Raw genomic sequence first — 27,977 nt, 5'->3', positions numbered from 1 at the left:
CTATGTTCTCCTTTCACTGTGTAACTCTTAAGAGCCTCACACTAGAATAAAAGAGTTGTATGGTTTAAAATCATATGGTAAAAACCTACTTGGTATTGTAGCTTTTCAGTAATTAAGAAGTTGAGATATCAACACGAGACCTATGGTAGCATAGCTGAAGCCTTGAGAAAGCCCTTTAGTATACAGTAAAGGAAGCACCAGCAAAACATGAACAAATAGATGGTTCACAACTGGTATTTAGAAGTTGACTGTTTGAAAGAGAAAATTAAGTTCGTTCTTTGTGTCACACCTTATACAAATTATATCCTGGATGTGATATGAGTTAATATAAAATTAAATAAATCATAAATGACTCTAAAGGAAAATATTTCATTCATCCAGGCAAAAGAGCTGCTTTTTTCAGGCTACAAGTAAGGCAAGATATCAAAAATAAAAACATCCTCTAGATTTGATAAGTTAAAAAATTCAATTTCTATTCATTTCAAAGCTAAACTTAAAAGGTAAAAATTCTTAAATGGTTATCGATCTTTTCAAATTTTCTATGAGTTAACTGAAAATTCATGTTCTTATAGAAAATTGCCGTTTCACTTATAGTTTCAAGTTGTTAGCATAGAGTTACACACAGTTTTCTCTGAACATTTTCAAATGTCTGTATTTCTCATCTTGTGATTATTTTACAGACCCAAGTGTATGTATTCATTTTATGATAAAGATAGCATCAGATCAGTTGAGAAAAAAAAGATGATTAGAAAATAAAACTTTGATCAAGATAAAACTAATTTATCTTGAAAACAAATATCTTAAATATATATGGTGAATATACACTTTCACATTCTAGTTGAAAAGCATAAAATATTTTTAACTTGACAGATTTTATATCATAAACTATAAAATTTCATGCATTGTTATAAACAAAATTTTAAAACAAGCAACAATGGTGAAAATATATATATTATATATATATATAATGTATATATTTGCAAAGGGCAGTCCCATCACTTCATGGAAATAGATGGGGAAACAGTGGAAACAGTGTTCAGACTTTATTTTTTGGGGGCTCCAAAATCACTGCAGATGGTGATTGCAGCCATGAAATTAAAAGACACTTACTCCTTGGAAGGAAAGTTATGACCAACCTAGATAGCATATTAAAAAGTAGAGACATTACTTTGCCAACAGAGGTCCGTCTAGTCAAGGCTATGGTTTTTCCAGTGGTCATGTATGGATGTGAGAGTTGGACTGTGAAGAAAGCTGAGTGCCAAAAAATTGATGCTTTTGAACTGTGGTGTTGGAGAAGACTCTTGAGAGTCCCTTGGACTGAAACCAGTCCATCCTAAAGGAGATCCAACCAGTCCATCCTAAAGGAGATCAGTCTTGGGTGTTCATTGGAAGGACTGATGCTAAAGCTGAATCTCCAATACTTTGGCCACCTCATACGAAGAGTTGACTCATTAGAAAAGACCCTGATGCTGGGAGGGACTGCGGGCAGGAGGAGAAGGGGACGACAGAGGATGAGATGGCTGGATGGCATCACCGACTCGATGAACTTAAGTTTGAGTAAACTCCGGGAGTTGGTGATGGACATGGAGGCCTGGCGTGCTGTGATTCATGGGGTCGCAAAGAGTTGGACACAACTAAGCGACTGAACTGACTGACTGACTGAGACTCCTTATTGTATAAAGAATTTGTTCAAATAAATATGAAAAATATTCTGGCACACTCACTAAAAAAAAGAACAAAAGATATGAATGGGAAATCCATAAATGAAAAAATTTTAATGGCCAATAAGTACATCTTTAAATGTTCTGTTCCAGGTTAAAATGTTCACATCGGAAATAAGCAACTGAGATCTCATTTTCTATCTAGGAAAAATGGAAAAGAATAGTAATATGCCACTTAGGAAGCAATATACATTCCCATACACTACCCAAAAGCATGTAAATTAGTATAACTTTCTGTAGGAATATGTGATAATCTGCATCACAATCTTTGACTCAGCCATTTCGGTTTTACAATTTATCTTAGGGAAATCAGCTATGTTTGCAAAGGTAATGCACAGGGACATTTCAAAATGCTGTTTTTAATAGAAAAAAATGGGGTCAACATAAATACTAAACAATGGGAAAATGGATAAGTCAATTATGACTTATTCACAAAGACGGAAACCTGCAGTTGAGTTGTGAAAAAAAATCAGACTGTAATAGCATCTGTGCATGTACCTGGACTCTTCTCAGAGCCCCAGCCCTGACCTTGGACTCACTCTCCCAAACAGACTGCCTGCATAAGCCCTGGCACAGGTTCTCTTTCGAGGATGTAATCCCAGCTGAGAAAATTGTATGTATTTTCCCCTCAAGAATGCAGGCTTCATGGCTCTCCAGAAATTCACTTGTCATCTTCAAAAAAGCCCCGCATTAAAGCACCTCCATTAGATGGCTTTGTACCTAAAACCCTAGTTTGGGCAGACTCTGCCTTATTTCTGACTGAGTTTTTAGGTGGCATCAGTCCATCTTTTTTTTTTTTTTTGCCATAAACTTCCTCCTCTTTATTCTACATGACATCTAATACTTTCTTAATTACATAGCTATTGAGTGACTGCTCTGGGCTAGCCGGGCCCATTAGCTGGAGCCAGCAACTGAAATATCAGAGGAAGCCTTTTAAGCCCTGAGTAAGTGGGAAATTGCCTTTTAGGAAAATAATCCATTGTGACCTATGCAATGAAGCAGCAGGAACTTGCCAGGTCAAATCATCCACAGTTTACCCTCCTATTCGTGGAGGAGGTACAGTGCAGCCATGAAGGCTTTGGAAGTCTCCAGCCATGAGTCCACTCTGCAGAGCGAGAGTAAAGGCCACGGCCAGCCGTGATGGATAGGCTTCCATCTTGAAGTTTCCTCGGGAGACTTCAGAGTGGCTGATCAGATGTCAGCAAGACATAAGATCTGGATTTATTTTTACTGTCACAGTGATGGATTTTGCTTCTCTTTCCAGTGGCCCTTATTATCAAGAGCACAAACCCAATTTGAGAGAGGCAGCAAGGCCTTGAACTTGGAATGATGACCATCAACCCAACGTGCTCTCTCCCATTAGTGAGTTTCCTAGAACACTGACCTTACCATGAATCACACTGTTGTCTGCCCTTCCCTCCTATTTGAACTCTGGATGTTCCAGTATTGACTGGTAAATTCTCTGGCCACGGAGGAACTACTCAGCCTAGCACACATTTACCTAACGAACACATGCACAGGGTTTCAACAGGCCAGGAGCTGTTCTCAGCCCTTTGCCATTGTCGACTCACTCAGTCCTAATAACTCCTTGTCAGGTAGACTTTATAGGTCCCACCAACTGGGGTTAGTGAGTAGTTTATTTCCTTATATCTTGTTCAAACATCACATCCAGCTGCAGATTTGCTTCTCTACTGCTAGTCTCTCCATTTTCTCCATCCTTCATTCTGTTTCCAGAATGTTCTTCTGGCCCCCAAAACTTCAGTAGCACCCCCCCCCAACTGCCTATACAATAAAAGTTATATTTTATGAGCCTGGTTTAGAAAACCTCTTGTCTCACTCCCCATCACATTCACTGCCATAAATCAGCTTCCCTACACTCAGCTGCAATAAATTATTCAGCATCCCTCTGAAAAAGCCAGCCCTGTAATATCAACATGCCTTTTCTTTCTCTCTTGGGATGGATTTCCCGGGAAACAGACTCTGAGGCAGAGATCTGCAGGCAAGACATCCTCTAGAGAGTTCTCTCAAGGACATTTGTAAGGGAGTGTATTCACTATCTATTATGTAGTAAATTACCCCAAACTCTGCAGCTTAAAGCAATGAACATTCATTGTCTCACACAGTTTCTGTTGGTCAGGAATTCAGGAAACCTTAGATGTGTGGTTTTGGCTCTCACAAGGATTCATTAAGCTGTCCATTGGTGGATCCACTCTCAAGTTCATTGCCTTCCCAGTGTTTGGAAGATGACAGCTGGCCTCCTTGAAAGAGTGTAAGAGTGAGGGAGGGATGGGAGGTACCATGTACTTCATGGAGGCTGAACCAATCTTTCCATTAGCTAAGCCAGGGTATAATGCCCCATGCATGGCTTCTGTGAATCTGTGAATCCCCAAAGTCTTGCCCGCACACAAGAGAAGGGGAATTCAGTTCCACCTTTTGAGGGAAGAAACGCCAAACAGTTTCTGAACAAACCTTAAAAGCCTCTGCAGAGAATGAGGGACACAGGCATGGGCAGAGGGAGAAGTTAAATGGATTCAGTTTCAACAGAGACTCAGCTGACCCTAGGAGATGTTCTGAAGCTTAGATAGTCCTTCAGAGATATCACAAGTCAAGGGTAAGAAGGCAGCTTTTTTATGCTTGCCTCTCCCAGTCATGGCTGCAGATTGGCCCCTGGAGGGGTTTGCCAAAATCTACATAGTGACTTTGCCACACTATATAGACTACATACTATCTTTTGCCCCAAAGACTCCTCTAATGCCTTAGGATTTGATGGGCCAAGGAGCAGGACTGTTTATATCAGAGTCTAGACCTGCTGCAGAGTCCTTTCCTCTTCTGGCATTGACTCCACATTGGCAGTCTCCCATGTCATCTAGAAAATGGATCCGAAACACATGAAGTGTTGGACATGCTACTCTAGAATCTGAAAAGTCCTACCAGGAATCATGCTTCCTTCTTAGTGATCAAAGTTTTGTGAAGACCCAATAATTTGCATGGAGTATCCTCCATGTTCCCAGCCCACTGTACCCCTAACAATGTCACTGATGTAGGAGGCCCTGAATCCTTTGTAGGGTTTACCCATTCTTCTGGAACACATGACTCTTACCAAGACCTCTGTACTCTTGCCCATCCTTGTTAATTTATCCCATCTAACATACAGGATGTCCAGATGGTAATAACTAGACCACTTTCTCTGGAATTCTGGCATGTTTTAAATTAAATCTAGACCTGGTCCTTGGATTTGTACTGCCTTCCAGCTGCAGGATATGACAGTTCCTTCACACAATGGCAAGGAAGTCCTCTGACTTTCACATTTTGCCTTAAATCTGTGATTAATCACTCCTGACCTTTTATTAAATTTTTCCAACACATCACTTGTACTTAGCAAGAGGCACCCAGTTCCATAGTCATTGTAATTACTACTTCCCCTGTGTCTCTCAAATGCCTGACATGTAGCACCTGCCACAGCTCTCTGATCTACAGAATCACACTGCAGGTGGTCAAGGAGAACACAGACTCCTTTTTTTCAATTTATTTACTTTAAGTTGAAAGATAATTTCTTTACAGTATTGTGTTGGTTTCTATCAAATATCAACATGAATCAGCCATAGGTTTACCCATGTCCCCTCCTTCTTCCTCTCTTCCACCTCCCTCCCCATCCCACCCCTCTAGGCTGTTCCTGAGCCCTAGTTTGAGTTCCTTGAGTCATACAGAAAATTCCCATTGGCTATGTATTTTACATATATCAATGTATGTTTCCATGTTACTCTCTCCACATATCCCACGCTCTCCTTCATTCCCCACCCCACCTCTGCAGCCATATCCATAAGTCTGTTCTCTATGTCTGAAGAACACAGACTCATATGGGGAAAGATCTGGGGCCTCTTCTCCACTGCAGCCTAGCTCTTAGAACGTGGCTTGGCATTCACTACTCCCTCAAGCATGCATGCTTAGTCATTCAGTCAAGTCATACTTTGTGACCCCCATGGACTATAGCCTGTCAGGTTCCTCTGTCCATGGGATTTTTCAGGCAACAATACTGGAGTGGGTTGTCATTTCCTCCTCCAGGGGATCTTCCCAACCCAGAGATCAAACCCACGCCTCCTGTGTCACCTGCATTTCAGGCAGATTCTTTACCCACTGAGCCATGCAAATCTGTGGATAACGTCACTGACTGCAACATCACACGCTCCTGGTATCCCGTCTAGATTATGCTATTCTATCTTTCTGGAATATTCCTATTCAGCCACTAACTATGCTCTCTCTCTCTCCTCTTTCTAACACTTCCAGTCACTCTAAGCATCGAAGTACTTCTCATTCCTTTCTCCTTCCAGCCAGTGTTGACCTCTATCCTTCTATGACAGTAAAATACTACATGATATCACTCTTCAATGGTTTCTCATAAGATACCTTGTGTCTTACCTTGATTCTCCCAGCAGACACCAAGACAGGACTGACTGCAGTTAGCTTCTATTCCAGAAGGATAGTGATGAAAGGGGAGAAAGGAATAGAGAAAAAAGAAAAACCAAGTGAGGACATTAATAAGTGAGTTAATTCCATGGGAAATCTGAACTCCATTCAGCTGGGAACTTTCTGAGATACTGTGTCCAGGTCACCTCAGAATCAACTCCACAGAGGCTGGGGCCACTGGAGGGGCTGAGGCATTGTCCGCCAACTTCTACACTTCAGAGTCTGAAAGTCACCCCAAGGGCATTCATTCCCTCACTTCTCAGACTACAACTAGTCTGAGAATAGTCAATAACTAGTATTTAACTTTTTTAAGTGAATAAAGCTCATCTACCTAGAAGTTAAAAATAATTCTGCTTACATTTCTTTTTGCATCAAAAAGAAAATTTAAATTACTGAATATCTGGAAAAGTAACAATAAAATCATTTGTCTGCTATACAAATAAATGTGAATATGGATATGAGTATATATATGATTATATATATATATATATATATATATATATATCAGAAAATATAGGATTCAGCTGAACCAAAGCTTAGAGGAAACTTTATAGTTATACACCTAAATGAAGTAAAAAAAGAAAACCAATTAGATAGAGAGTTAGAAAAATGCAATACTAAAGAAATCAGAAATAGAAATTAATAAAATTAAAATTCATTAATAAGTTAGAAAATATAAGAATAAATAGAAAAATTTTTAAGTTGATTTTTTTGGAGGGGAACACAGTAAAGTAGTTACCTCCATCCAGGAAAAAAAAAAAAACACGAGAATGCAAAAATAGTCAAAACAAGAAACAAGGTCAGGTAAATAATAGAAATGAAAAAAATTAAGACTAATAAAAGATAGCTTTTTTAAATCCTAAAATTCTTAAATGTAGGGGAAATGGCACCTTTCTAGAAACTAGAAATTATCAACAGTGACCCAATAGTGACCCCAAAAGAACTGGAAAAATCTAAAGAGACTAAAAATCCTGGAAACAATTGAGAAAAATCTCAAAGAATGATGTTCTTTCTAACTCAAAAAATTGAAGTTCTGGGCTTTTTCACAGAAGAATTCTATCAAATCATTAAAAAATAGATACCTCAGCCTGTACTTATATTGTTTCAAATCTACTTACAAATAACAATGATGCCAAAACCCTATACATAAATCCTAATAAAATCTTGGACAATAGAAGCTGGAAGCACATTTTAAGAGTAACAGGATATGGAGAAATGGTGTATGTTTTAGGTAATCAAGGATGTTTCAATATTAGGAGGTCTATTATTATATTTCAACATACTAATAGACCCAAAGAAAATATGACTATCTCTGATTCTGAAAAGCATTTATTAAAATTCTATATCTATTCTCAACAGTAAGCAAACAACCTCTTAGTTAAATAAGACTAGAAAACTATATTCTTAATACTATGTGTCTCCTGCAAACATTGAGACTTCCTGTTTAATGGGGAAATTAAAGTATGGTGCTGGAGAAGACTCTACTTTAGAGTCCCTTGGACTGCAAGGAGATCAAACCAGTCAATCCTAAAGGAAATCAATTCTGAATATTCATTGGAAGGACTGATGCTGAAGCTCCAATTCTTTGGCCACCTGATGCGAAGAACTGAATCATTGAAAAAGACCCTGCTGCTGGGAAAGACTGAGGACAGAGCAGGATGAGAAGTGGTCGACAGAGGATGTTATGGTTGGATGGCATCACCAACACAATGGACAGGAGCTTGAACAAACTCTGGGAGATAGTGAAGGACAGGGAAGACTGGCGTGCTGCAGTCCATATGACCGCAGAGTCAGACACAACTTAGCGACTGAACAACAACGTCAATAAAGTGTGACTAGACGAGGATGTCCACAATTACTGCTATTATTTAACATTGTTCTGGAGTCATTACATTTAGTGGGAGAAAGAAATAATAGGTGTTTAAAAGTTGGAGAGGAGGTGGTGAAATTATTATGAATTATGTATTATGTACTGTATACCTTGGGAAACCCAAGAGAATAAACGGAAAAGTTGTTTGAACCAGAATTCAGCAAGCTGCTTGGGTGCATAAATATACAGAAATCAGTACTCAGTTCTATATAAACAACAACCAAATGGAAAATAAGAGGAAGAAAAGAAAATTCAGGAGAAAAAAAATTAAAATACTAATATATGTACAGTATAGGAAAAACATGCAGTATGTGGAAGTAAACTTAATAAAATATGTACAGGATTTATATGGCGAAAACAGTAAAATGCCACATGAGAGCATGAAAAAACTGCATGCCCTGTTTTGTGATAGAAAGGATCAGTAATACATTTTAATTCATTGAAAAATATACAGAAAGATTTTTTTAAAGATTTAAAAGATTTTAAAGCTTTAAAAGATTTTAAAGATTTTTTAAAAGATTTTTTAAATTATTTTTTAAAATAATTTTTAAATTATTTAAAACTGATTCTAAAGTTTATATGAAAAAAAATATAGAATGTGAATGAAGGGGAACTATCCCAACGAAATATAAGAACATACTATTTATAGGTACATGACAGCCCTCAAATGCAAGACCACAGTAAAACAGACAAATGTTACAAAGTAAACCCAAATTTTGCTGATAAAGATAATACTGCATGTCAGAGATGGGAGAAATGAATTATCTATGAATGGTGCAAAACATCCAAGCAGCTTCCGGTTAAGATATGTGTTTGTGTCTCTGCCTGTGCTAAATCAATTTTGGATAGATTAAAAAAAATAAATAAATAAAAGCAGAAACAAAGTCCCCAAAGCACTAAGCTAAACCACGGGAGGTTTTTCCTAACCTGGAAGTGCGGAAAGTCCCTTTAAGCATAAAGAAAGAAAAGAAGGAAAGAGGAGGGGAATGTTAGGAGGAGGGAAGGATGGAGGAAGTTCAGTATCACAAAAACATTCTTTAAAAAGCCAAAGTGCAAATGACAATCTCTGAAAAATAAAAGCTGCCACCCATATCACAAGAAGAACTATTTTCCTAAATACGTAAATAAATCTTCAAAATCAAGTAGATAAGTGAGCAAGACCTCATAGAAAAGATGGAGAAGGGACATGAATCAAAAAAAAAAACCTCATAGAAAAGATAGAGAAGGGACATGAAACAAAAAACATCAGAAATCTTGAAGTCCCTAAATCACATGAAATGATGTTCAACATCATTTCCAATAGGAGAGGCACAAATTCACCTGCCATGAAATTTCATTTTCTCAAATATCAGATTGGAAAAGTCATCACGTTTGATAACAGGCTTAGGGAGGATTTGGAGGAGCTGGCCCGCTGGGGGTCATGCAAATGAAAACATCTAATGAGGTCCTGCTGTCTCTACTAGAAGTCAACAGCACAGGCCCACTGACTCAGAAAATCACAACTAAAAATTTATCTTTAGATATTTTACAGATATGAGAAATGATGTGTTCAAGGATATTAATTGTAGGACTGCCTGTAATAGTGAAACAACCTGAGTGATTACCTACAGAGGCAGGTTCAACAAAGGACAGTCGAGCTCCACGGTGGAAAGTTACACCCCTTCATTACAAAGAATAAGCCAGGTCTGTATATCACTGTGTAATAGCACCTCTAAGACCTAGCATCAGTCGACACGATCAAGATGCATGGCAGTGTGTGCCATTCGGAAAATATTCATATATGTAAAGTATGTCTAGAACTAGAACAGAACTGCGTGCATACTCAGTCAGGTCCCACTCTTTGTGACCACATGTTCTGTAGCCCCCCAGGCTCCATCTTGTCCATGGAATTTTCCAGGCAAGAATACTGGAGTGGATTGTCTATTCCTACTCCAGGAGATCTTCCTGACCCAGGGATCAAACCTGCATCTCTTGTATCTCTTGCACTGGCAGGCGGAATCTTTACCATCGGTGCCAAGTATATATAAAATATATAAAATTTAGCTGTGAGAATACATAAGAAACCCCCAACAGTGTTTGCCTCTGCAAAAGGGAACTAGACAGGGCTGGGAACTAGTTATACTTTCCCCTGTATAACATTTTATGCTTTTTATATTTTGTCATGTTTTGGCTATCCAGAATGTTTTTTAATTAAACAAATAAACAAAATACCAAATTAACCTCAAACTGTTTGATGATGTGGCTTTCTTCTAAGTAGGAATGTGGCTGCTGGTGTCAAGCAGAGAGTGGAGGGTGAAAGTAAGTCTGTCACTGTCTTCTCCAAGCTAAATGGATGTTTTATAAAGGCAACACATCTCAAGCTGGGAAGACCCTTTTGTTTACTTGCTTCTGAATTGAAAACGATGCCTTCAAGTATCGCTCTAACTGTAAACACCATCAGAGGCTCTAAAAATATTTTCCGAGTAAATGCCACTTGTACCTTCTGGCATTTACTCAAGGCATCTTTTAAAGCAGCTGGGAATCTTGTTAGCAAGGCTCTGGATTAGGGAGCAATAGAATAAAAGAACAAAGTAAATGGAGGCTCAAATTCTGGAAACAGCACAAAGGAGAAAAATTAGCTTCCAAGAGAGGACACAATAGAGTTCTTATTATGCTTTAGAGATGGACAAGGGGTTTCCTAGGTGGCGCCAGTGGTAAAGAACCTGCCTGCCAATGCAGGAGACATAAGAGATGCGGGTTCGATCCCCAGGTCAGGAAGATCCCCTGGAGGAAGGCACAGCAACCCACTCAGGTATTCTTGCCTGGAGAATTCCATGGATTCTCCATCATCCTACTTTTGTAAGATAAAAACAGAAGTGACTAGAATATTACACAGAGTTAAGAGAAAATTTTTTTATCACAATTTTAAGTGTTTCACACACACACATACACAAAATCTTTTGGAGCAAGGAAGAAGAGTTGAGACAAATAATAACCCTGAAGGCACACCAACCCGACAGTTATCGAATCCAAGGCGCCCTGGCCATTCGTGCCCAGTGCACCAGGAAAGGGGTAGTGTCATTTAGAAGAAGAATTCAGGGCAGAACTAACCAGAATGTATTCAGAAGAGAAACAGGTGAGCTGCTGACATTCTCAGCCTCTCCTTCCAAATATACACACCTCTACATCATAAGCACTTTCCTCTTTAAAAATCAGCAGCCCAGAGTAGATAAACCTAGAGCCTGTAATACAGAGTGAAGTAAGTCAAAACAAATAGCACGTATTAACGCATATATATGGAATCTAGAAAAATGGTATCGATGAACCTATTTTCAGGAAAGGAATGGAGACGCAGATGTAGAGCATGGACTTGTGGACACAGTGGGGGAGGGAGAGAGTGGAATGAGTGGAGAAAGCAGCATCAACATATATAAAAACACTATCATGTGTAAAATAGACAGCTCATGGGAAGCTGTTGTTTAACACAGGGAACCCAGTCTGGCCCTCTGTGATGACATACAGGGGTGGGATGGGGGGAGGGAAGGGAGGCTCAAAAAGAAGAGGGTATATGTTTAAGTATGGCTGATTCAAGTTGCTGTATGGTAGAAACCGACACAGCCTCTAAAACTTAAAAAAAAAAATTTAATTTTTAAAAATTCAAAAAATATTTTCCATTTTTAAAAATTAAAAAATAATTTAAATATTTAATTTTTTAAAATTAAAATCAACAGCCCAAATGCCCACATGATTGGATCCAAGAGCCATCTTAAGAATGAGCTTATCACTAAAGCCTTTTATCCACTGTTCCACCCAAGCTGATTTCTCCTGTTGGTTTCTAATACTTTTATGGTCATGCATGAGTGCTCAATCAGATTCTACTGTCTGTGTGAATTATCATCTTTAGGGGATTAGAAGGTGTTCAGTAAAAGAGATAGACTTATGCTTCATCTAAATCGAATGGTTACTCCATAGACATGTCCATTCACCTTGCGGAAGACTCAAAAATGTTACATTATACTTTTTCTTTGAAAACTATAAACCAAAAACCAAATACCACCCATTTCCTGAAGACTTAATGAGAAGTGAAACACTGAAGGTAGCTGAGGTGGGTAAGAGATATGAGTGCCCTCATATTCTCTAAAGTTCTCTTGATGAATTCATCAAACTACAACTCCTATACATAAATGGGCTGTATTGGTCCTAAAGAAAAAATACTGGGACTTTTCTGGTGGTCTAGTGGTTAAGACTCTGCCCTTTCAATGCAGCGGTGAAGTGAATGTCGATTTGTCGTGTCCAACTCTTTGCAACTCCCAAGGACTATACAGTCCGTGAGATTCTCCAGGCCAGACTACTGGAGTGGGTAGCCATTCATTTCTCCAGGGGATCTTCCCAACCCAGGGATTGAAACCAGGTCTCCTGCATTGCAGTTGGATTCTTTTTTTTCTTTTTTTCATTTATTTTTATTAGTTGGAGGCTAAATACTCCACAACATTGCAGTGGGTTCTGTCACACATTGACATGAATCAGCCATTGCAGTTGGATTCTTTACCAGCTGAGCCACCAGGGAAGCCCTTAAAGCAGGGGACATGGGTTCAATACCTAGTTGGGGAACCAAGATCCCACAGGTCTCAGCCAAAAAAAAAGACAAAGCACTCATTTAAATGACCTGGAGTCCCTTGAATACATGGCACTTTGCTAACTATTTTCTAGGCATCAGATCATCTCATTCTCAAAATGCCTTGAAAGGTAGATGCTATTAACATGGAAGCAACCTAGATGCCCATCAGCAGATGAATGGATAAGGAAGCTATGGTACATATACTCCATGGAATATTACTCAGCCATTAAAAAGAATTCATTTGAATCAGTTCTAATGAGATGGATGAAACTGGAGCCCATTATACAGAGTGAAGTAAGCCAGAAAGATAAAGACCATTACAGTATACTAACACATATATATGGGATTTAGAAAGATGGTAATGATAACCCTATATGCAAAACAGAAAAAGAGACACAGATGTACAGAACAGACTTTTGGACTCTGTGGGAGAAGGTGAGGGTGGGATGTTTCGAGAGAACAGCATCAAAACAGGTATATTATCTAGAGTGAAACAGATCACCAGCCCAGGTTGGATGCATGAGACAAGTGCTCAGGCCTGGTGCACTGGGAAGACCCAGAGGGATCGGGTAGAGAGGGAATTGGGAGGGGGGATCGGGATGGGGAATACATGTAAATCCATGGCTGATTCATGTCAATGTATGACAAAAACCACTACAATACTGTAAAGTAATTAGCCTCCAACTAATAAAAATAAATGAAAAAAAAAAAAAAAAAGTCCCACGTAATCTATGAACAAACTAAGGCAAGGAGAGTTTACATCATGGTGTGAACCTTTTTTAAAACTTTGGTTATCCAGTGTCTCTGCTATCTCCCTAAGTTTAGGAAAGTCTGTTGTATGAATTCAGATGGGAAACTACCTCACCATCCATCAGTAAAGACTGAGTAAGCAGTGATCATTTCTATGCAAAGACACTGGCATGCTTACTTAGCTTTCCTTAATAGAAAAAAAAAAATTATTGAATTCGTAAATAACCATGATAGCTTTCTAATGGGATTACTTTCAGGTGCCTACCTGGGCATGCAACAACTTTCAGATCCTTGGAATTGAATTAGGAAAGAACTATCTCATTTCTTGTTTTATGTTAATTTTCACTTTGTGCTTCCTTGTTAACTTCCAAAATTATTATTATTTTTTTCCCCCACAACTGGGATGTCCAAGAAAGTAATGTGACACAACCTAATGCTGGATTTGCCAAGAACCTGAAGTTAGTACTTTGTGGTGTGTCCAGCAGATGTCACTGTATTTCCCTTGACTTTTTTTTTTTTTCCCTTGACTTTTAAAAATATAAAAATACATGTAAATTTGACTGTTCTGCTGTTCACCTTAAGCTTATACAGTGAGGTATGCCAATTATATCTCAATAAAGCTGTGGAAAATAACCCTCAGCACCTCTGTGAGTTGGATTTGACACCCCAGGCACCTAAGTACACATCCGAAGATCTATGGACCCAGAGGAAAATCATTCACATAGAGGCAGAGGTCTACACCAATGCCCTGAGGACGGCAGAAAGGCTGTAGCTGTGAGAAACAAGCATAAGACCAGCAAGGACTGACATTTAACGTGATCACTCTGGCTTCTGTGCTGAGAGCAGGGTGCGGTGGGGTGGTGGGTCGAGGGCAGAGGCAGGACAGAATAGGTGCTCGTGCAACAATCCGGATGCGAGATGCTGGTGCCTCAGATCAGAGTGCGAGCAGGAACAAAGAGCAGAGGTCAGATTCTGCATATATTTAAAATATGGAATGAGGAGAATTTCCCAGTGGGTTGAAAGTAGAATGTGAGAAAAAGGAAAGAGTTTTCACTGAAACGAGAGAGCTCAGAAGTCCAGTTTTGGACTTGCTGTCTTGAGCTTTCTCTCTCGGACATCCCAGTGGAGAGGTTGGGCAGGCCACTGGGTAAGGGTCTAGGGTTCAGGAAAGAGGAGAAGAGAAGATGTAAACTGGGGAGTTAGCATCATAGGGATAATGTTTGGAGCCATGAGACCAGGTGAGATGAGAGATTGAGTGTAGATGGCGATGAGAAGACCAAGGACCGACCTGGGCCTCTTCATTGCTGTCACTGCTATGACACCCAAGTCCAGGGTGACCATGGGGGTGTCTGGTGTGGTGACGGTGCTAGGGTCCAGACATAGTGACTGCAGCCCCTCAATAGATGCTTATGGAGCAGGGTGTAGGCTGTGGTTCCAGCTAGTTTCCCTGTTCTTTTGTGTTTTCCCCTCCCTGGTTTCCCAACCTTCCTATATGTTATCTTTTTAATTAACTCCCTCCCTGTCTAAGTGAGCCAGAGTCTTAGTTGCTGCTTATAACCAAGAACCCTCATCAAAGCCTCATAATTCATCCAAGTTTATTTTGCTAGTAAACGGTGAGGCCAGACTGGAGAAAGATGGTGTCTGTCATCCAAGGAAAGACTTGCTTTTAAGCACTAGATATGTCACAGCTATATACCCTTAACTATAAATGGTTAAATGTTAGGGTGACGTTCCCCAAAGAGATGTTTATTACTGGAATATCACTCTTGTAACAAGTTATTGTCACTTTGTAGACTTCAGCATGCATGCGTGCATGCTAAGTCCCTTCAGTCATGTCCAACTCTTTGCAACCCTACAGACTATAGCCCACCAAGCTCCTCTGTCCATAGGATTCTCCAGGCAAGGATACTGGAGTGGGTTGCCATTTCCTCCTCCAGGGGATCTTCCTGACCCAGGGCTTGAACCCTTGTTTCTTGTGTCTCCTGAATTGGCAGGGGGATTCTTTACCACTAATGCCACCCGGGAAGGCTTTAGAGATATGATGAAATGATTTGAGATATGACCAAAGTTCTATACATACCTGTATGCCTCCAATCATTTTAGAGCTAGGGCTATGATATCTAAATTAACATAGGACTTAAAAGAAATTCGTATATCAATGAAATATCTGCTTTGCTACATTTTACATTTGCAATAAAATAGGAATTTGCTACTTCATAGGATTTTACCTCAGCCTTCTTTTTGTTATTCTGATGACCTGATTATCTGTCCTATTTACTTGATGGCAGAATAATAAAGGGGAAAAAGAAAGAAACCCTCAGTTCAGCTCAGTCGCTCAGTTGTGTCCGACTCTTTGCAACCCATGAACCGCAGCACGTCAGGCTTCCCTGTCCATCACCAACTCCCAGAGTCTACCCAAACCCATGTCCATCGAGTCGGTGATGCCATCCAACCATCTCATCCTCTAGTTGATTGTTAAACTAATTGAAATATGGCTTGAAATGTTAGTTCTATTTCTTTCTTTACATATGAAGCATCTTTAGTTCTCACGAGACGTCCTACCAGAAAAATCTCAAAAGAGAAAAAAAGATGTCCCTGTATCTGTATTACTCCCTTTGGTTATTAAAAAGTAATGCTGTCAGATGAATGAATGAATAAATATATAAATAAACAAATATTTATGGGTTCTGCGTAAGGTGGCATTTTCTTTGTGTATCTATCCTTCACATTCACATAAGAGAACCAGGGACATCACAGGCACCTCCTGTTAGAACCAAGAATTGCAGAATCATCTCCCATAACGCACACTACAGCTCTCCTTGATGCACCAACAACCTTGGAAGGGTGGAAGCCCATGTGCAGGGTCTGTCTGTTCAGGACACAGAGATGGCCTTGCGTGGAGAGGCTTTGCACTCAGGAGCCTGTCACCCACAGGGGAGGCTGACAAGTAAGCTGATTATGTTTATCAGACTGAAATAAGTAGTATGTGAAAAGTTGATATAAATTATTCTAGAGGAAGGAGCAAGTCGATCTTGCTGTAGACAATGGCAGGGGAGTGAAAGCCTTTATCTGGAGTCCTGATATGAGTAGAGGAAGTGTGGTGCTGGATATTTATTTATCTATTTATTCATTCACATATTCACTCAGGTAACAAGTATTTATTCAGTGCCTACTGTGGGCAGTCACCATGATGTTCCTTGGGGCTGCAGAGATGACCCATACGAAGCTCTGCCATTCAGGGCTGACAGGTCAATGAGAGGAGACCACAAACAAATGACAAGTGTTATTTCAGCCATGACGGTAGTTTGCTGTTGTTCAGCCGCTCAGGTGTGTCCGACTCTCTGTGACCCCTTGGACTGCAGCACGCCAGGCCAGCCTGTGGCAACAGTGGCCTGGAGATTAAATCGGAGCAAGGGGGTAACAAGGGAGCTGGAGGGGCCCGGGCACCATCTCAGAGGAAGTAACATTTGGGAAGAAGACACTGATGAGAGAAATTCCATTGTGCAGATTTCTAGGCGGCAGTAAGGAGGCTGGGTTTTACTTCAGGTGAAGTCAGAAACGCTTGAGGGTTTTCAGAATTGTGGGATGATGTGGAATGGATTCATTTTTAATAATCACATGGGCTGCTGTGGAGAGCTGACTGCAGTGAGCAAGGAACTGGCTGGGAAGACAGGGAGGTGTCAGGGTGGTCCAAGCTTGGGGTGCTGAAGTTGGCACAAGACCAATAGCAGGAAGGAGCCAGAGTCAGAGCTGGGATGAGTTCTGCAGAGAAAGCAGGTGGTTGGAACCCATTCAGGAGTCGAATGTGGAGAGGAGGAGGGCAGGAGGATATGAAGGTGGCTTCCGAGTTGAGTTGAGCCAGTGCGAAGTGTATTTGACTGAGTTGGGGTGGAGGAGAAGCGGAGAGAGGATGAGTTCGTCAAGAGGTGCCAATCCTTATTTCACAGCTGACTTCCCTGGTGGCTCAGTAGTAAAGAGTCTGCCTACCATGCAGGAGATGCAGGTTCGATCCCTGGGTGAGGAAGATCCCCTGGAGGGGAAAATGGCAACTCACTCCAGTATTCTTGGCTGGGAAATTTCATGGACAAAGGAGCCTGGGGGGCTACAGTCCATGGGGTCACAAAGAGTCAGACATGACTGAGCATACACACATTCTGTCGCCAAGGACCCACTGCTAATTCTACAGCAACTGTTATTTTGTGCTACAAACATTTGTCTAAAACTTTGAGAACTGGAAAATGAAGAGCAAGTATTTTAGACTGAACAAATACCCCCAAAGAACAGTATTGGTGTGACTCATTCATGTATGCTAAGTCGCTTCAGTCATGTCTGACTCTGCAACGCTAAGGACTGTAGACCTCCAGGATCCTCTCTCCATGGAATTTTCCAGGCAAGAATACTGGAGTGGGTTGCCAAGCCCTTCTCCAAGGGATCTTCCTGACCCAGGGATCGAACCCATGTCTCTTATGTCTCCTGCATTGGGAGGCAGGTTCTTTACCACTAGCACCACCTGTGACTCAGGAACTGTAAATAAGATAATATGACCAATCAACAGATTGTGCCAGAGGATGCAGAGGTCAGTGGAAGGTGGCAGAAATGGTCAGAGCATGAGATTGGAAGACGCCCCCACACTGCTCTCTGTTTTGAAGATAGTGAAGATTCACCAGATGTTTTGGGGTTAGAAGAGGGACATCAAGCCTTATCAGTTTTAGAAGAGTAACTGTGATGAAAGAGTAAACAGGTAGACTGGAGAATGGATCTACTTAAACCAGAAAGTGTTGCAGTAGCTCAAGAGAGACATAAGTAAAGGTGCAAAGATGAGCAGAGGTCTAGTGTATGAAAAGGAAGGGAAAATGCATTTCCAAAGAAGACTTGGGAGACTCTGCTTATCAGCTCATGCCCAACAAAGAAATGCTGTTTCCACCAGAAGATATGTTCATAAGAGCCCAAACCAGAAATCCACCCAAATGCCAGTCAATATCTGAGAAGCGGAATTGAAAAGTAAACTGTGGCATATCAGACAAAGGGACACTCTACAGCTGCCACATGTACCAGTGATTTTAACAGCTGATTAAACATAATGTTGAGTGAGAAAAGCCAGACTCCATAAAGCATATGCTCTACAATTCCATGTGGGCAGAGTTCAAAAGCAGGCAAAACCAATGGCCCAGTTTCATTCCATTTTACTCCACTCTGTGGTGACCTGAATGAGAAGGAAGTCCAAAAGTGAGGGGACATTTGTATAGGGGCTTCCCAGGTGGCACTAGTGATAAAGAATCCTCCTGCCAATGCGGGAGCTGCAGGAGACATGGGTTCAATCCCTGGGTCGGGAAGATTCCCTGGAGAAGAAAATGGCAACCCACTCCAGTATTCTTGCCTGGAGAATCCCATGGACAGAGGAGCCTGGAGGGCTACACTCCACAGGGTCACAATGAGTTGGACACAACTGAGCACAGATGAGAGATATGTATATGCATGGCTGATCCATTTTGTTGTAGAGTAGAAACCAACCCAACATTGTAAAGCAATTATACTCCAATAAAAATTAATTTTTGAAAAAAAGCAGGCAAAACCAACCTATGGGGTTAGAAGTCAGGGGAGTGGTAGCCCCCAGGAGAGGGGTAGTACATAGGATGAGGGAACATGGTGTTTTCTGGGGTGACTGTTCATGTTTTGTTTCTTCATCTCAGCTAAACAGGCATGTTCATTAACAGTGCTTGTATTCAACACCACGTGTCAGAGTTTCTAAACAGCCTCAGTGATAAATGAGTCCAACATGATGATTTTCTATAACACAACAATACTGGCTTTCCATCTCCATCCTTCACTGGCAAGCATTAAGCACCAGGTCTTCCAGCTTGATCCTCAACTGGGCTGAGAAAAACCCTGTGGCCAGAGAAAACTCTTGGGCAGAGAGTAATGAATGATTGCAGGAAGAGGCCCTCAGAATACACAGAAAGATGCTTATCCAGAGCTAAACGATAGTATATAATGAGAAACTTGAGTCTGAATTGTCCCCTAGCATTTATAACCCAGGAGTTAGTCTCTATAGTCAAATAAATATGGCCACAAATTCTCAGATACTCCTTTCAGGAAGAGGTCAGTTCTCACTCTTTTCCCTTTTGGACTGGCCTGCACTTGGTGAGTTGCTTGACCAATGATAGAATGTGGTAGAACTGATGTTCTGGGACTGAGGGCTGAGCTTTCATGTGTGAATGCCTTCAGCTATCACTCATGATATTTGATCCTCACTCCAGAAGCTCTAAATTGCCATGGAAGAAATCTGACTGTCCTCAGACTGCCTTTTGGGCTATGCCATGTGTAGGTGTTCTGTTCCAGAGTCCCAGCGGAGCTCAGCCTTCCAGTGGCCCCAGCCGAGATGCATGAGCGAGGCCATCTTGGACCCTCCAGACTAGCCCTTCTGCTAGATGGATACCAGCAAGTGACTATAGGCAATGCCACGTGGCACAGAAGAACTACCCAGATGCGCCTATCTTGAAGTATCTAAGGCATTATAAGATATGATGGACAGTTAATTGTTTTAAGCCAATGAAGACTGGGATTATTTCTCGCATGCATGCATGCCAAGTCATTTCAGATGTGTCCAACTCTTTGAGACGCCATGGACTGTAACCCACCAAGCTCTTCTGTCCATGGGATTCTCCTGGCAAAAATACTGGAGTGGTTTGCCATGCCCTCCTCCAGCAGATCTTCCTAAGCCAGGGATCAAACCCACATCTCTTCCATCTCCTGCATAGGTTCTTTACCGCTAGCGCTACCTGGGAAGACTGGAATTGTTTCTTACATAGAATTAAATCACTGGAACCATCTAGACCATGAATCTGGTGGAATGTTGGTCTCTGGCACATGGGACCACACAGCACTGTTGGATTCATTTAGAATAAACCAGCTTCAAAAATTTTCCTTTCCAACTCCAATTTCATTCTTTATTATCTGAGAAGAAGGAGAGGTTGTAGCTCAATTTTTCTTGCTTTTGAAAGCAGTGAACACTAGCCCCACACTGTCATCAAGTTCCCATTTGGGAGAGTAATTTATGGTCGTTTTTTTTTTCTGCTGTTAAGCTTTGGGTTGGTTTTTTACTTAACAGATTGGCTTCTATGGAGTCAGTTTCATATTCCCTTTCTGTGACTCATTTAATAAAAAACTAGGAAGGAGTACACAGAAATATTTTGCCTGGTTCACAATCACTCATTCACCGTGGCTTCCTGAGTCATCACTCATTTAACTTCACATACAAATATCATAAAACTTTCTATTAGTCAGCACCCAGTGTGCCTGAGTGCAAGGAAGGCTCCTTACTCCTGCATCCACTCAAAAGAGTTACAATTTCTCTTTCTTTTCACATTCCCAGAGTGTAGGTAATTTTCCATTTGTAGACTAAAGCACACCCTTGAGAGCCAAGAGGGTTTCTAACTCATTTTCCTCTTGCTACATCTGACATAAAGGGAGGAGGAGCAACAGCAAGGACAATAAAACTAAGATGCTTTTACAAAGATTCAGTCCCACCTTGGAACTACAGGGAGTGGTTCTGTTTATCCCACAGGACAGCCCTGAGTTTCAAGGTTTGACATGCACCCTGGCTAACATCTGTGACAGGACCAGACCGCTCTGACTCTAATGTTCAGGCTATCATGTCTCTCAAAACCTGAAGAAAGCCTGAACACCAGGGTTTAAGGGACCTTGTTTTTTCACTAGTCTCTTGGAAAACCATGTCTTCACACTGATGTTGGTTGTAAATCCCCTAGATTGTGCCCTCTCTCTTCCAGGTGCTGCTGAGAGACAACCATGCCGTTCTTGCCCCGCTGGAAGCACGTCACTGCACAGGACTCCAAACTGTGGCCTCTTCCCACTGTGTCACACTCTTGTAGCATCTCACCAGTTTGTTGTTGAATTAGCTATTCTTTCACCACATGTGTGCTACTGAAGCAGTCTTTGAATGTTTGTGAATGAATACATGAATCTATCAATAACCCACTGTCCCTTAGGGCAGTGTGTGTGTGTGTGTGTGTGTGTATGCTAAATTGTTACAGTTACGTCTGACTCTTTGTGACCCCATGGACTGTAGCCCGCCAGGCTCCTCTGTCCATGGGATTCTCCTGCAAGAATACTGGAGTTGGTTGCCATGTCCTCCTCCAGGGGGTCTTACGTCTCCCACACTGGCAGGTCAGTTCTTTACCACTAGCACCACATGGGAAGCCCTCCTAAGGGCAGTACTTGGCTAATAAATGGCAGTACTTGGATTCAAGCCCCAGTATGTTTGACTACCACACCAAATTGCCTCACAAACTGTCTTCGTCTTGTACTCTAAGCACCTAGCTCGTATCCTAACACAATGTAGATACACGATAAAAAATTTAATAGAAGAAAGACAGTAAATCAAGTATCTTTGCTTTATGACTTAATGCAGTCCTGTAAAGCAAGTTGACAGAAAATCAAGGGTAAGATGAGTGAATGTTTTAAGTGATGCTCTGTCAACTGCTTCTGTTTCAATAAGAAAAGATCCAAGAGTATATGCAATAAAACTTTAAATATTAGCTGAAAGTGATGAAAGAGCACTGGGTCATGAAGCTTCAGAGCTTCAAGTCAAGTCCTAATCTCTGAGGGAAACTAATGACTCCTCCAGGCTTTAAATTCCTCACCTGGATGATCATTGCCATCTCTTAAGTCCTGGAGTTCTGTAGACCTTAAACAATGGCATCCTTGATTGTCTGGAATTTCTTGTGGCAATTGACTGTAATGGGAAAGAACAGGTAAAATGTACAGACCCAAATACTCATATCTGGAATCTTGTTGAAATGGTCATGCCTGCAAAAGGGAGCCATGGGTTCTGGAGCAAATCCTCAAATTTCGTCATATTGTGGCCCCTCTACTGCAACGACGGGGACGATGTTCCAGCCGCATGGTATCCAGAATGACAGCAGGCAGGTCTATACGGCCCCCTCTCAAAGGGGGCGGATTACATTCACCACGTGAGGGCCTATTTGTGGCACTGCCCTGACACAGAGAGACACGTAGATTTACACACAGTGTTGGGAGCCAAGATAAAGAAGGAACAAGTGTTTTCTTTCTATGAACCCAAGATACATGATTTAAAATAGTATATATCACGAAAACAGAAGACAAAGAGGGCGACAGAGGATGAGATGTTTGGATAGCATCACTGATTCAATGGACATGCACTTGGGCAAATTCTGGGAGATGGTGAGGGACAAGGAAGCCTGGTATGCTGCAGTCTCTGGGGTCGCGAAGACTCATACCTGACTTGGTGACAAAACAAGAACAACATCATCATGAAAATAGTTTTTTAACCTCTACATATATGCTAATAATAACAGCAGTAGCAAATATCAGGAAATTCGATAAACTTGAACACTCTCTCTCCTCAACTTTTCTTGTTTAATCAAGGTCTTTTTGGATTTTCTCAAATTTCTTTTTATAAATAAACTTCACTTTCAGGCTTGAGTGGCCCTCATGGTGCCATGTTTCAATCCTAGTTTCCCAGAAAGCCAATCAGTAGAAAGTGTATGCCTTAAACACAACAGGCTAATGGCATTATAATCGTGTATAAAAGACACTAACAAACAATTACACAGCTAGTGACATCTTTAGTAACCCATTAGGGAGTCAAATGATAGCTTGTGTCTTTACTGAAATGCAAAAAAGGCCTATCTTTATATCATGTCTACAGTAGTGTGAATATGTTAATAAAATGACCAAAAGTTCAATAAGAGAAGGTCTGGAAAATTACAGTACATCATTCCCTGTGATATTATGTCACAGAGTAGTTACAAACAACCATGAGAAATGGGAAAAGGTGTTTACAAGAAAAAGTTAACTGAAAACCACAGAATATGAAGCCAACGACAGTTGGATTATTCTACAAATAACTCTGTAAAATACATATTCACCATATGTAATACACATAAGGATCAGAAGAAAGCACAAGAGTACAAAATAATTGATACCTTAAATGATGAGATCATATTTCTTCAGTTAAAAGGGGCACTTTCCTGAGACATCCCAGGCAGTTCAGTGGCTAAGACTCTGCACTTCCACTGCTGAGGGCATGAGTTCAATCCTTGGTGAGGGAAATAAGATCCCATATGCTGTGTGGTCAGTTCAGTTTGGTCTGACTCTTTGCAACCCCATGGACTGCCAAATGCCAGGCTTCCCTGTCCATCACCAACCCCTGGAGCCTACTCAAACTCATGTCCATCAAGCCAGTGATGCCATCCAACCATCTCATCCTCCGTTGTCCCCTTCTCCTCCTGCATTGGGGTCTTTTCTAATGAGTCAGTTGCTCGCATCAGGTGGCTAAAGTATTGGAGTTTTAGCTTCAGCATCAGTCCTTCCAATGGATATTTAGGATGGACTGGTTGGATCTCTTTGCAGCCCAAGGGACTCTCAAGAGTCTTCCCCATCAACACAATACAAAAGCATCAATTCTCTGGCATTTAGCTTTCTTTATAGTCGAACTCTCACATCCATACATGACTATTGGGAAAACCATAGCTCTGACTAGATGGACCTTTGTCGGAAAAGTGATATCTCTGCTTTTTAATATGCTGTCTAGGTTGGTCATAGCTTTTCTTCCAAGGAGCAAGCATCTTTTAATTTCATGGCTGCAGTTACCATCTGCAGTGATTTTGGAGACCCCCAAAATAAAAAATAAAGTCTGTCACTGTCTCCACTGTTTCCCCATCTATTTGCTATGAAATGATAGGACTGGATGCCACATCTTAGTTTTCTGAATGTTGAGTTTTAAGTCAGCCTTTTCACTCTCCTCTTTCACTTTCATCGAGAGGCTCCTTAGTTCTTTGCTTTCTGCCATAAGCGTGGTGTCATCTGGATATCTCAGGTTATTGATATTTCTCCTGGCAATCTTGATTTCAGCTTGTGTTTCATCCAGCCCAGCATTTCGTATGATGTACTTTGCATATAAGTTAAATACGCAGGATGACAATAAAATGCCTTGACATACTCCTTTCCCGATTTGGAAACAGTGTGTTCTAACTGTTGCTTCTTGACTTTATATACAGATTTCTCACGAGGCAGGTCAGGCGGTCTGGTATTCCCATCTCTTGAAGAATTTTTCACAGTTTGTTGTGATCCACACAGTCAATGGCTTTGGACTAGTCAATAAAGCAAAAGTAGATGTTTTTCTGGAACTCTCTTGCTTTTTCGATGATCCAGCAGATATTGGCAATTTGATCTCTGGTTCCTCTGCCTTTTCTAAATCCAGCTTGAACATCTAGAAGTTCATGGTTCATATACTGTTGAAGCCTGGCTTGAAGAATTTTGAGCATTACTTTGCTAGTGTGTGAGATGAATGCAACTGTGCCATAGTTTGAACAGTCTTTGGCATTGCCTTTCTTTGGGATTGGAATGAAAACTGACCTTTTCCAGTCCTGTGGCCACTGCTGAGTTTTCCAGATTTGCTGGCATATTGAGTGCAGCACTTTCACAGCATCACCTTTAGGGATCTGAAATAGCTCAACTGGAATTCCATCACCTTCACTAGCTTTGTTCATAGTGATGTTCTTAAGGCCCACCTGACTTTGCATTCAGGATGTCTGGCTCTAGGTAAGTGATCACACCATTGTGGTTATCTGGGTCATGAAGATCTTTTTTGTACAGTTCTTCTGTGTATTCTTGTCACCTCTTCTTAATATTGTCTGCTTCTGTTAGGTCCATACAATTTCTGTCCTTTATTATGCCCATCTTTGCATGAAATGTTCCCATGGTATATCTAATTCTCTTGAAGAGATCTCTAGTCTTTCCCATTCTATTGTTTTCCTCTATTTCTTTGCATTGATCACTGAGGAAGTCTGTGTAGTAGGTCAAAAAAGCAAATAAATAAAAGGTCCCTTCCTTCCCATCGTAATATTGTCTGTGTAATAATTTTATATGGAAGAGGAAAACAGAAAACAAATCCCTCACAAAGATTTAGATATGAAAAGACTGCTACTTGAGTTCAGAAACCTGGTTTAAGACAATCGGTGAACAGAGTTAAAATCAGGGGCTTTGAGGCCCTGTGCAGTGGGAAAGCCCAGCGTCAAAGCTAGACACAAGATGCCGAACAAATATCCTGCAATTAGCAAAAGCCCCGTCATACTGCCCTTCTCACCTAACGATAACAAAAATGGCAAAGAAAACTATGTTGCAAAAAATCTCTCTCAGTGGTTGAACTTCATCTTTTTTCTTAAGAAATGATCCCAGAAGAAGCGTGGAGTTACTTAGGAGGAGACGCCCTCTCTGCTGGCTAAATTCTGCACATCAGCAATCGCTAACCTCCTCATTATTTCTGAAAAGTCACTTGGGACAAGCAGAAGACCAGCGAACATCTAGACGAATGGTAGGTATGGGGCCAGGCGGCATTCAGGTCCTACCAGCCTAACAAACTGTCCTAAGAGAGAGGAAAAAAAAGAGGAAAGTGAAGAAAATGTACTCGATGTTTTGTGTCTTTTCTTTCATGAGTTGGGGTTTCTATTCAGAGTTCCTTTCATTTCACAAGGTGAGACACAGGAGACCCATGAAATGGATAAAGTCTTCTGACGAGATCCCTCCGCTCCTGTCTGCCCCACGAGGAAGCGTTGCTTTGATCCTCCACAAATAGCTTTTCTCATTTCTATAGAAAAGTGTTTGCTCCAGCCACAGAAACTGAACAAGGGCCCCCATGGACAGGCCCTATTGTGGGGTCTTCCCTTTCTTTTAAAAGCCTGTCTGGATCGGAGGATGACTGCCTGTTAAAATGTTTTCTAGCTTTTTTTCTTTAAAAAAAAAAAAAAGACTGCATTGTGTCAGGAAAATCTGGGTTATCCTTTATTTGTCAATTATTTTATTTACTTCATCAAGAAGTTAGTGATCTGCCATTAAGTGACTGCTAACTTGGCTTCCTTTGGGGATAAGGAAATGGGGTTGCCAGAAGGAGGCAGGTCTGCATGAGGGCTGCTGACAGTTACTATGCAACCAGTCCAGTCTCTATACAAAATGGTGCCCTTTTCACTTTGCTGAAAAGAATACATACAGAGGACATTTGAGATTTAACACTGGCTAAAAATATCTTAGCGGTCTCTTCACTTCATGTGACCAGGAGCCATGACTGTCAGAGTATTTGTAATTGGCTTGGAAAAATAGAGCCCACATGAGAGGAATTCTGAATCACAGACCTTGGGGCTGAGCTGGGGATTAGAGGCTATCTTTGCCCAATGGCAACTAAGTGGAAGGCTCTCTTTCTATGGAATTTCTATCAGTTAACCTTCTCACTTTTGCTCATTTCCTCTGCTGATGAATGCTTTATTGCCTTATACCCTGCCCCATCTTTGAACAGCTCTATCAAGAAGTCCTTTTGTTCTCCATGACTATTTTTATGACACAAGAAATGCAGACTTGTGGATACATATTAGAAAATATAGGCTAAAAGAAAGAAAAATACTACTATCATTTTAAACTCAGTCTTATCAAACTTTTTTTACTGGGCATATATGCATGTTTTCCTTTTGATAAAAATAGTATTGTATTATAAAGACTGCCCTAGGACTTCCTTGGTGGTCCAGTGGTTAAAAATTCATTCATTGTTAGAAATACATTGGCATGCCTGCCAGTGTAGGAGACACAGGTCCTATCCCTGGCACGGGAAGATTCCACATGCCACAGGGAAACTAACCTGGTGCATGGCAACTCCTGAATCCTGTGCGCCCTAGAGCCTGTGTTCTGCAACAAGAGAAGCCACCGCAATGAGAAGCCCGCGCACTGCAATTAGAGAAGGGCCACGGGCAGCAGCCAAGCCTCAGCACAGTTGAAAATTAATTAACTAATTAAAGAAAAGACTGCTCTAAAAACTGAGATTCTAAAAACTGATAACAGAGTGTATTATGAATATGTAGTCATGTCATCATTGTAAGAAAGCTCTTTGTTCATATATCGGATTGAAGCCAGCCCCCTAAATGACTTCCACCCATTAGTCTAAGGTGTCCTCTAAACCAGTACAGGGTTATTTTCTCCTGCTTCTACAAAATAGATTCTAAGCCTTGGTGCAGAATCTCAAGAGCTTTATTCAGAAAACCTGATATAAGGTCCTAAGCAAGTAATGTTACCATTTAGATGACTTGACATTTGTTTGTTTGCATGTGTGTTTATGGGTATGTGTGTGTATATTTTTTAAAGAATTAACCCAGCATTCCACAGGATAAGGCTACATCTTACTACATCTTAGTTAAACAATTAAAGGGAAAAGAGGTTGTCAAATTTATTTTTTTTTTCGGTAAAAAAAGAAGAGAAAAAATATTTCCTATTTATCTATTTCTGATCTGAAAGTAACTTTCCTCTTCAGCAGAGATGATCATCCTACCCATCCAAGACAAGAAGGGGGCAGACAAAGGATGAGATGGTTAGATAGCATTACTGACTCAGTGGACATGAACTTCAGCAAACTCTAGGAGATAGCAGAGGACAGAGGAGCTTGGTATGCTGCAGTCCATGGGGTCACAAAGAAACTGGCACAACTTAGAGAATGAACAGGGATGCCCAATGTCAATCTCCAGAATGGTATAAC

Source organism: Cervus canadensis, chromosome 10 (assembly GCF_019320065.1).
Source record: "Cervus canadensis isolate Bull #8, Minnesota chromosome 10, ASM1932006v1, whole genome shotgun sequence".
Lineage (NCBI taxonomy): Eukaryota > Metazoa > Chordata > Mammalia > Artiodactyla > Cervidae > Cervus > Cervus canadensis.
The sequence above is the reverse complement of the archived record's forward strand: the minus strand, read 5'-3'. Positions refer to the sequence as shown.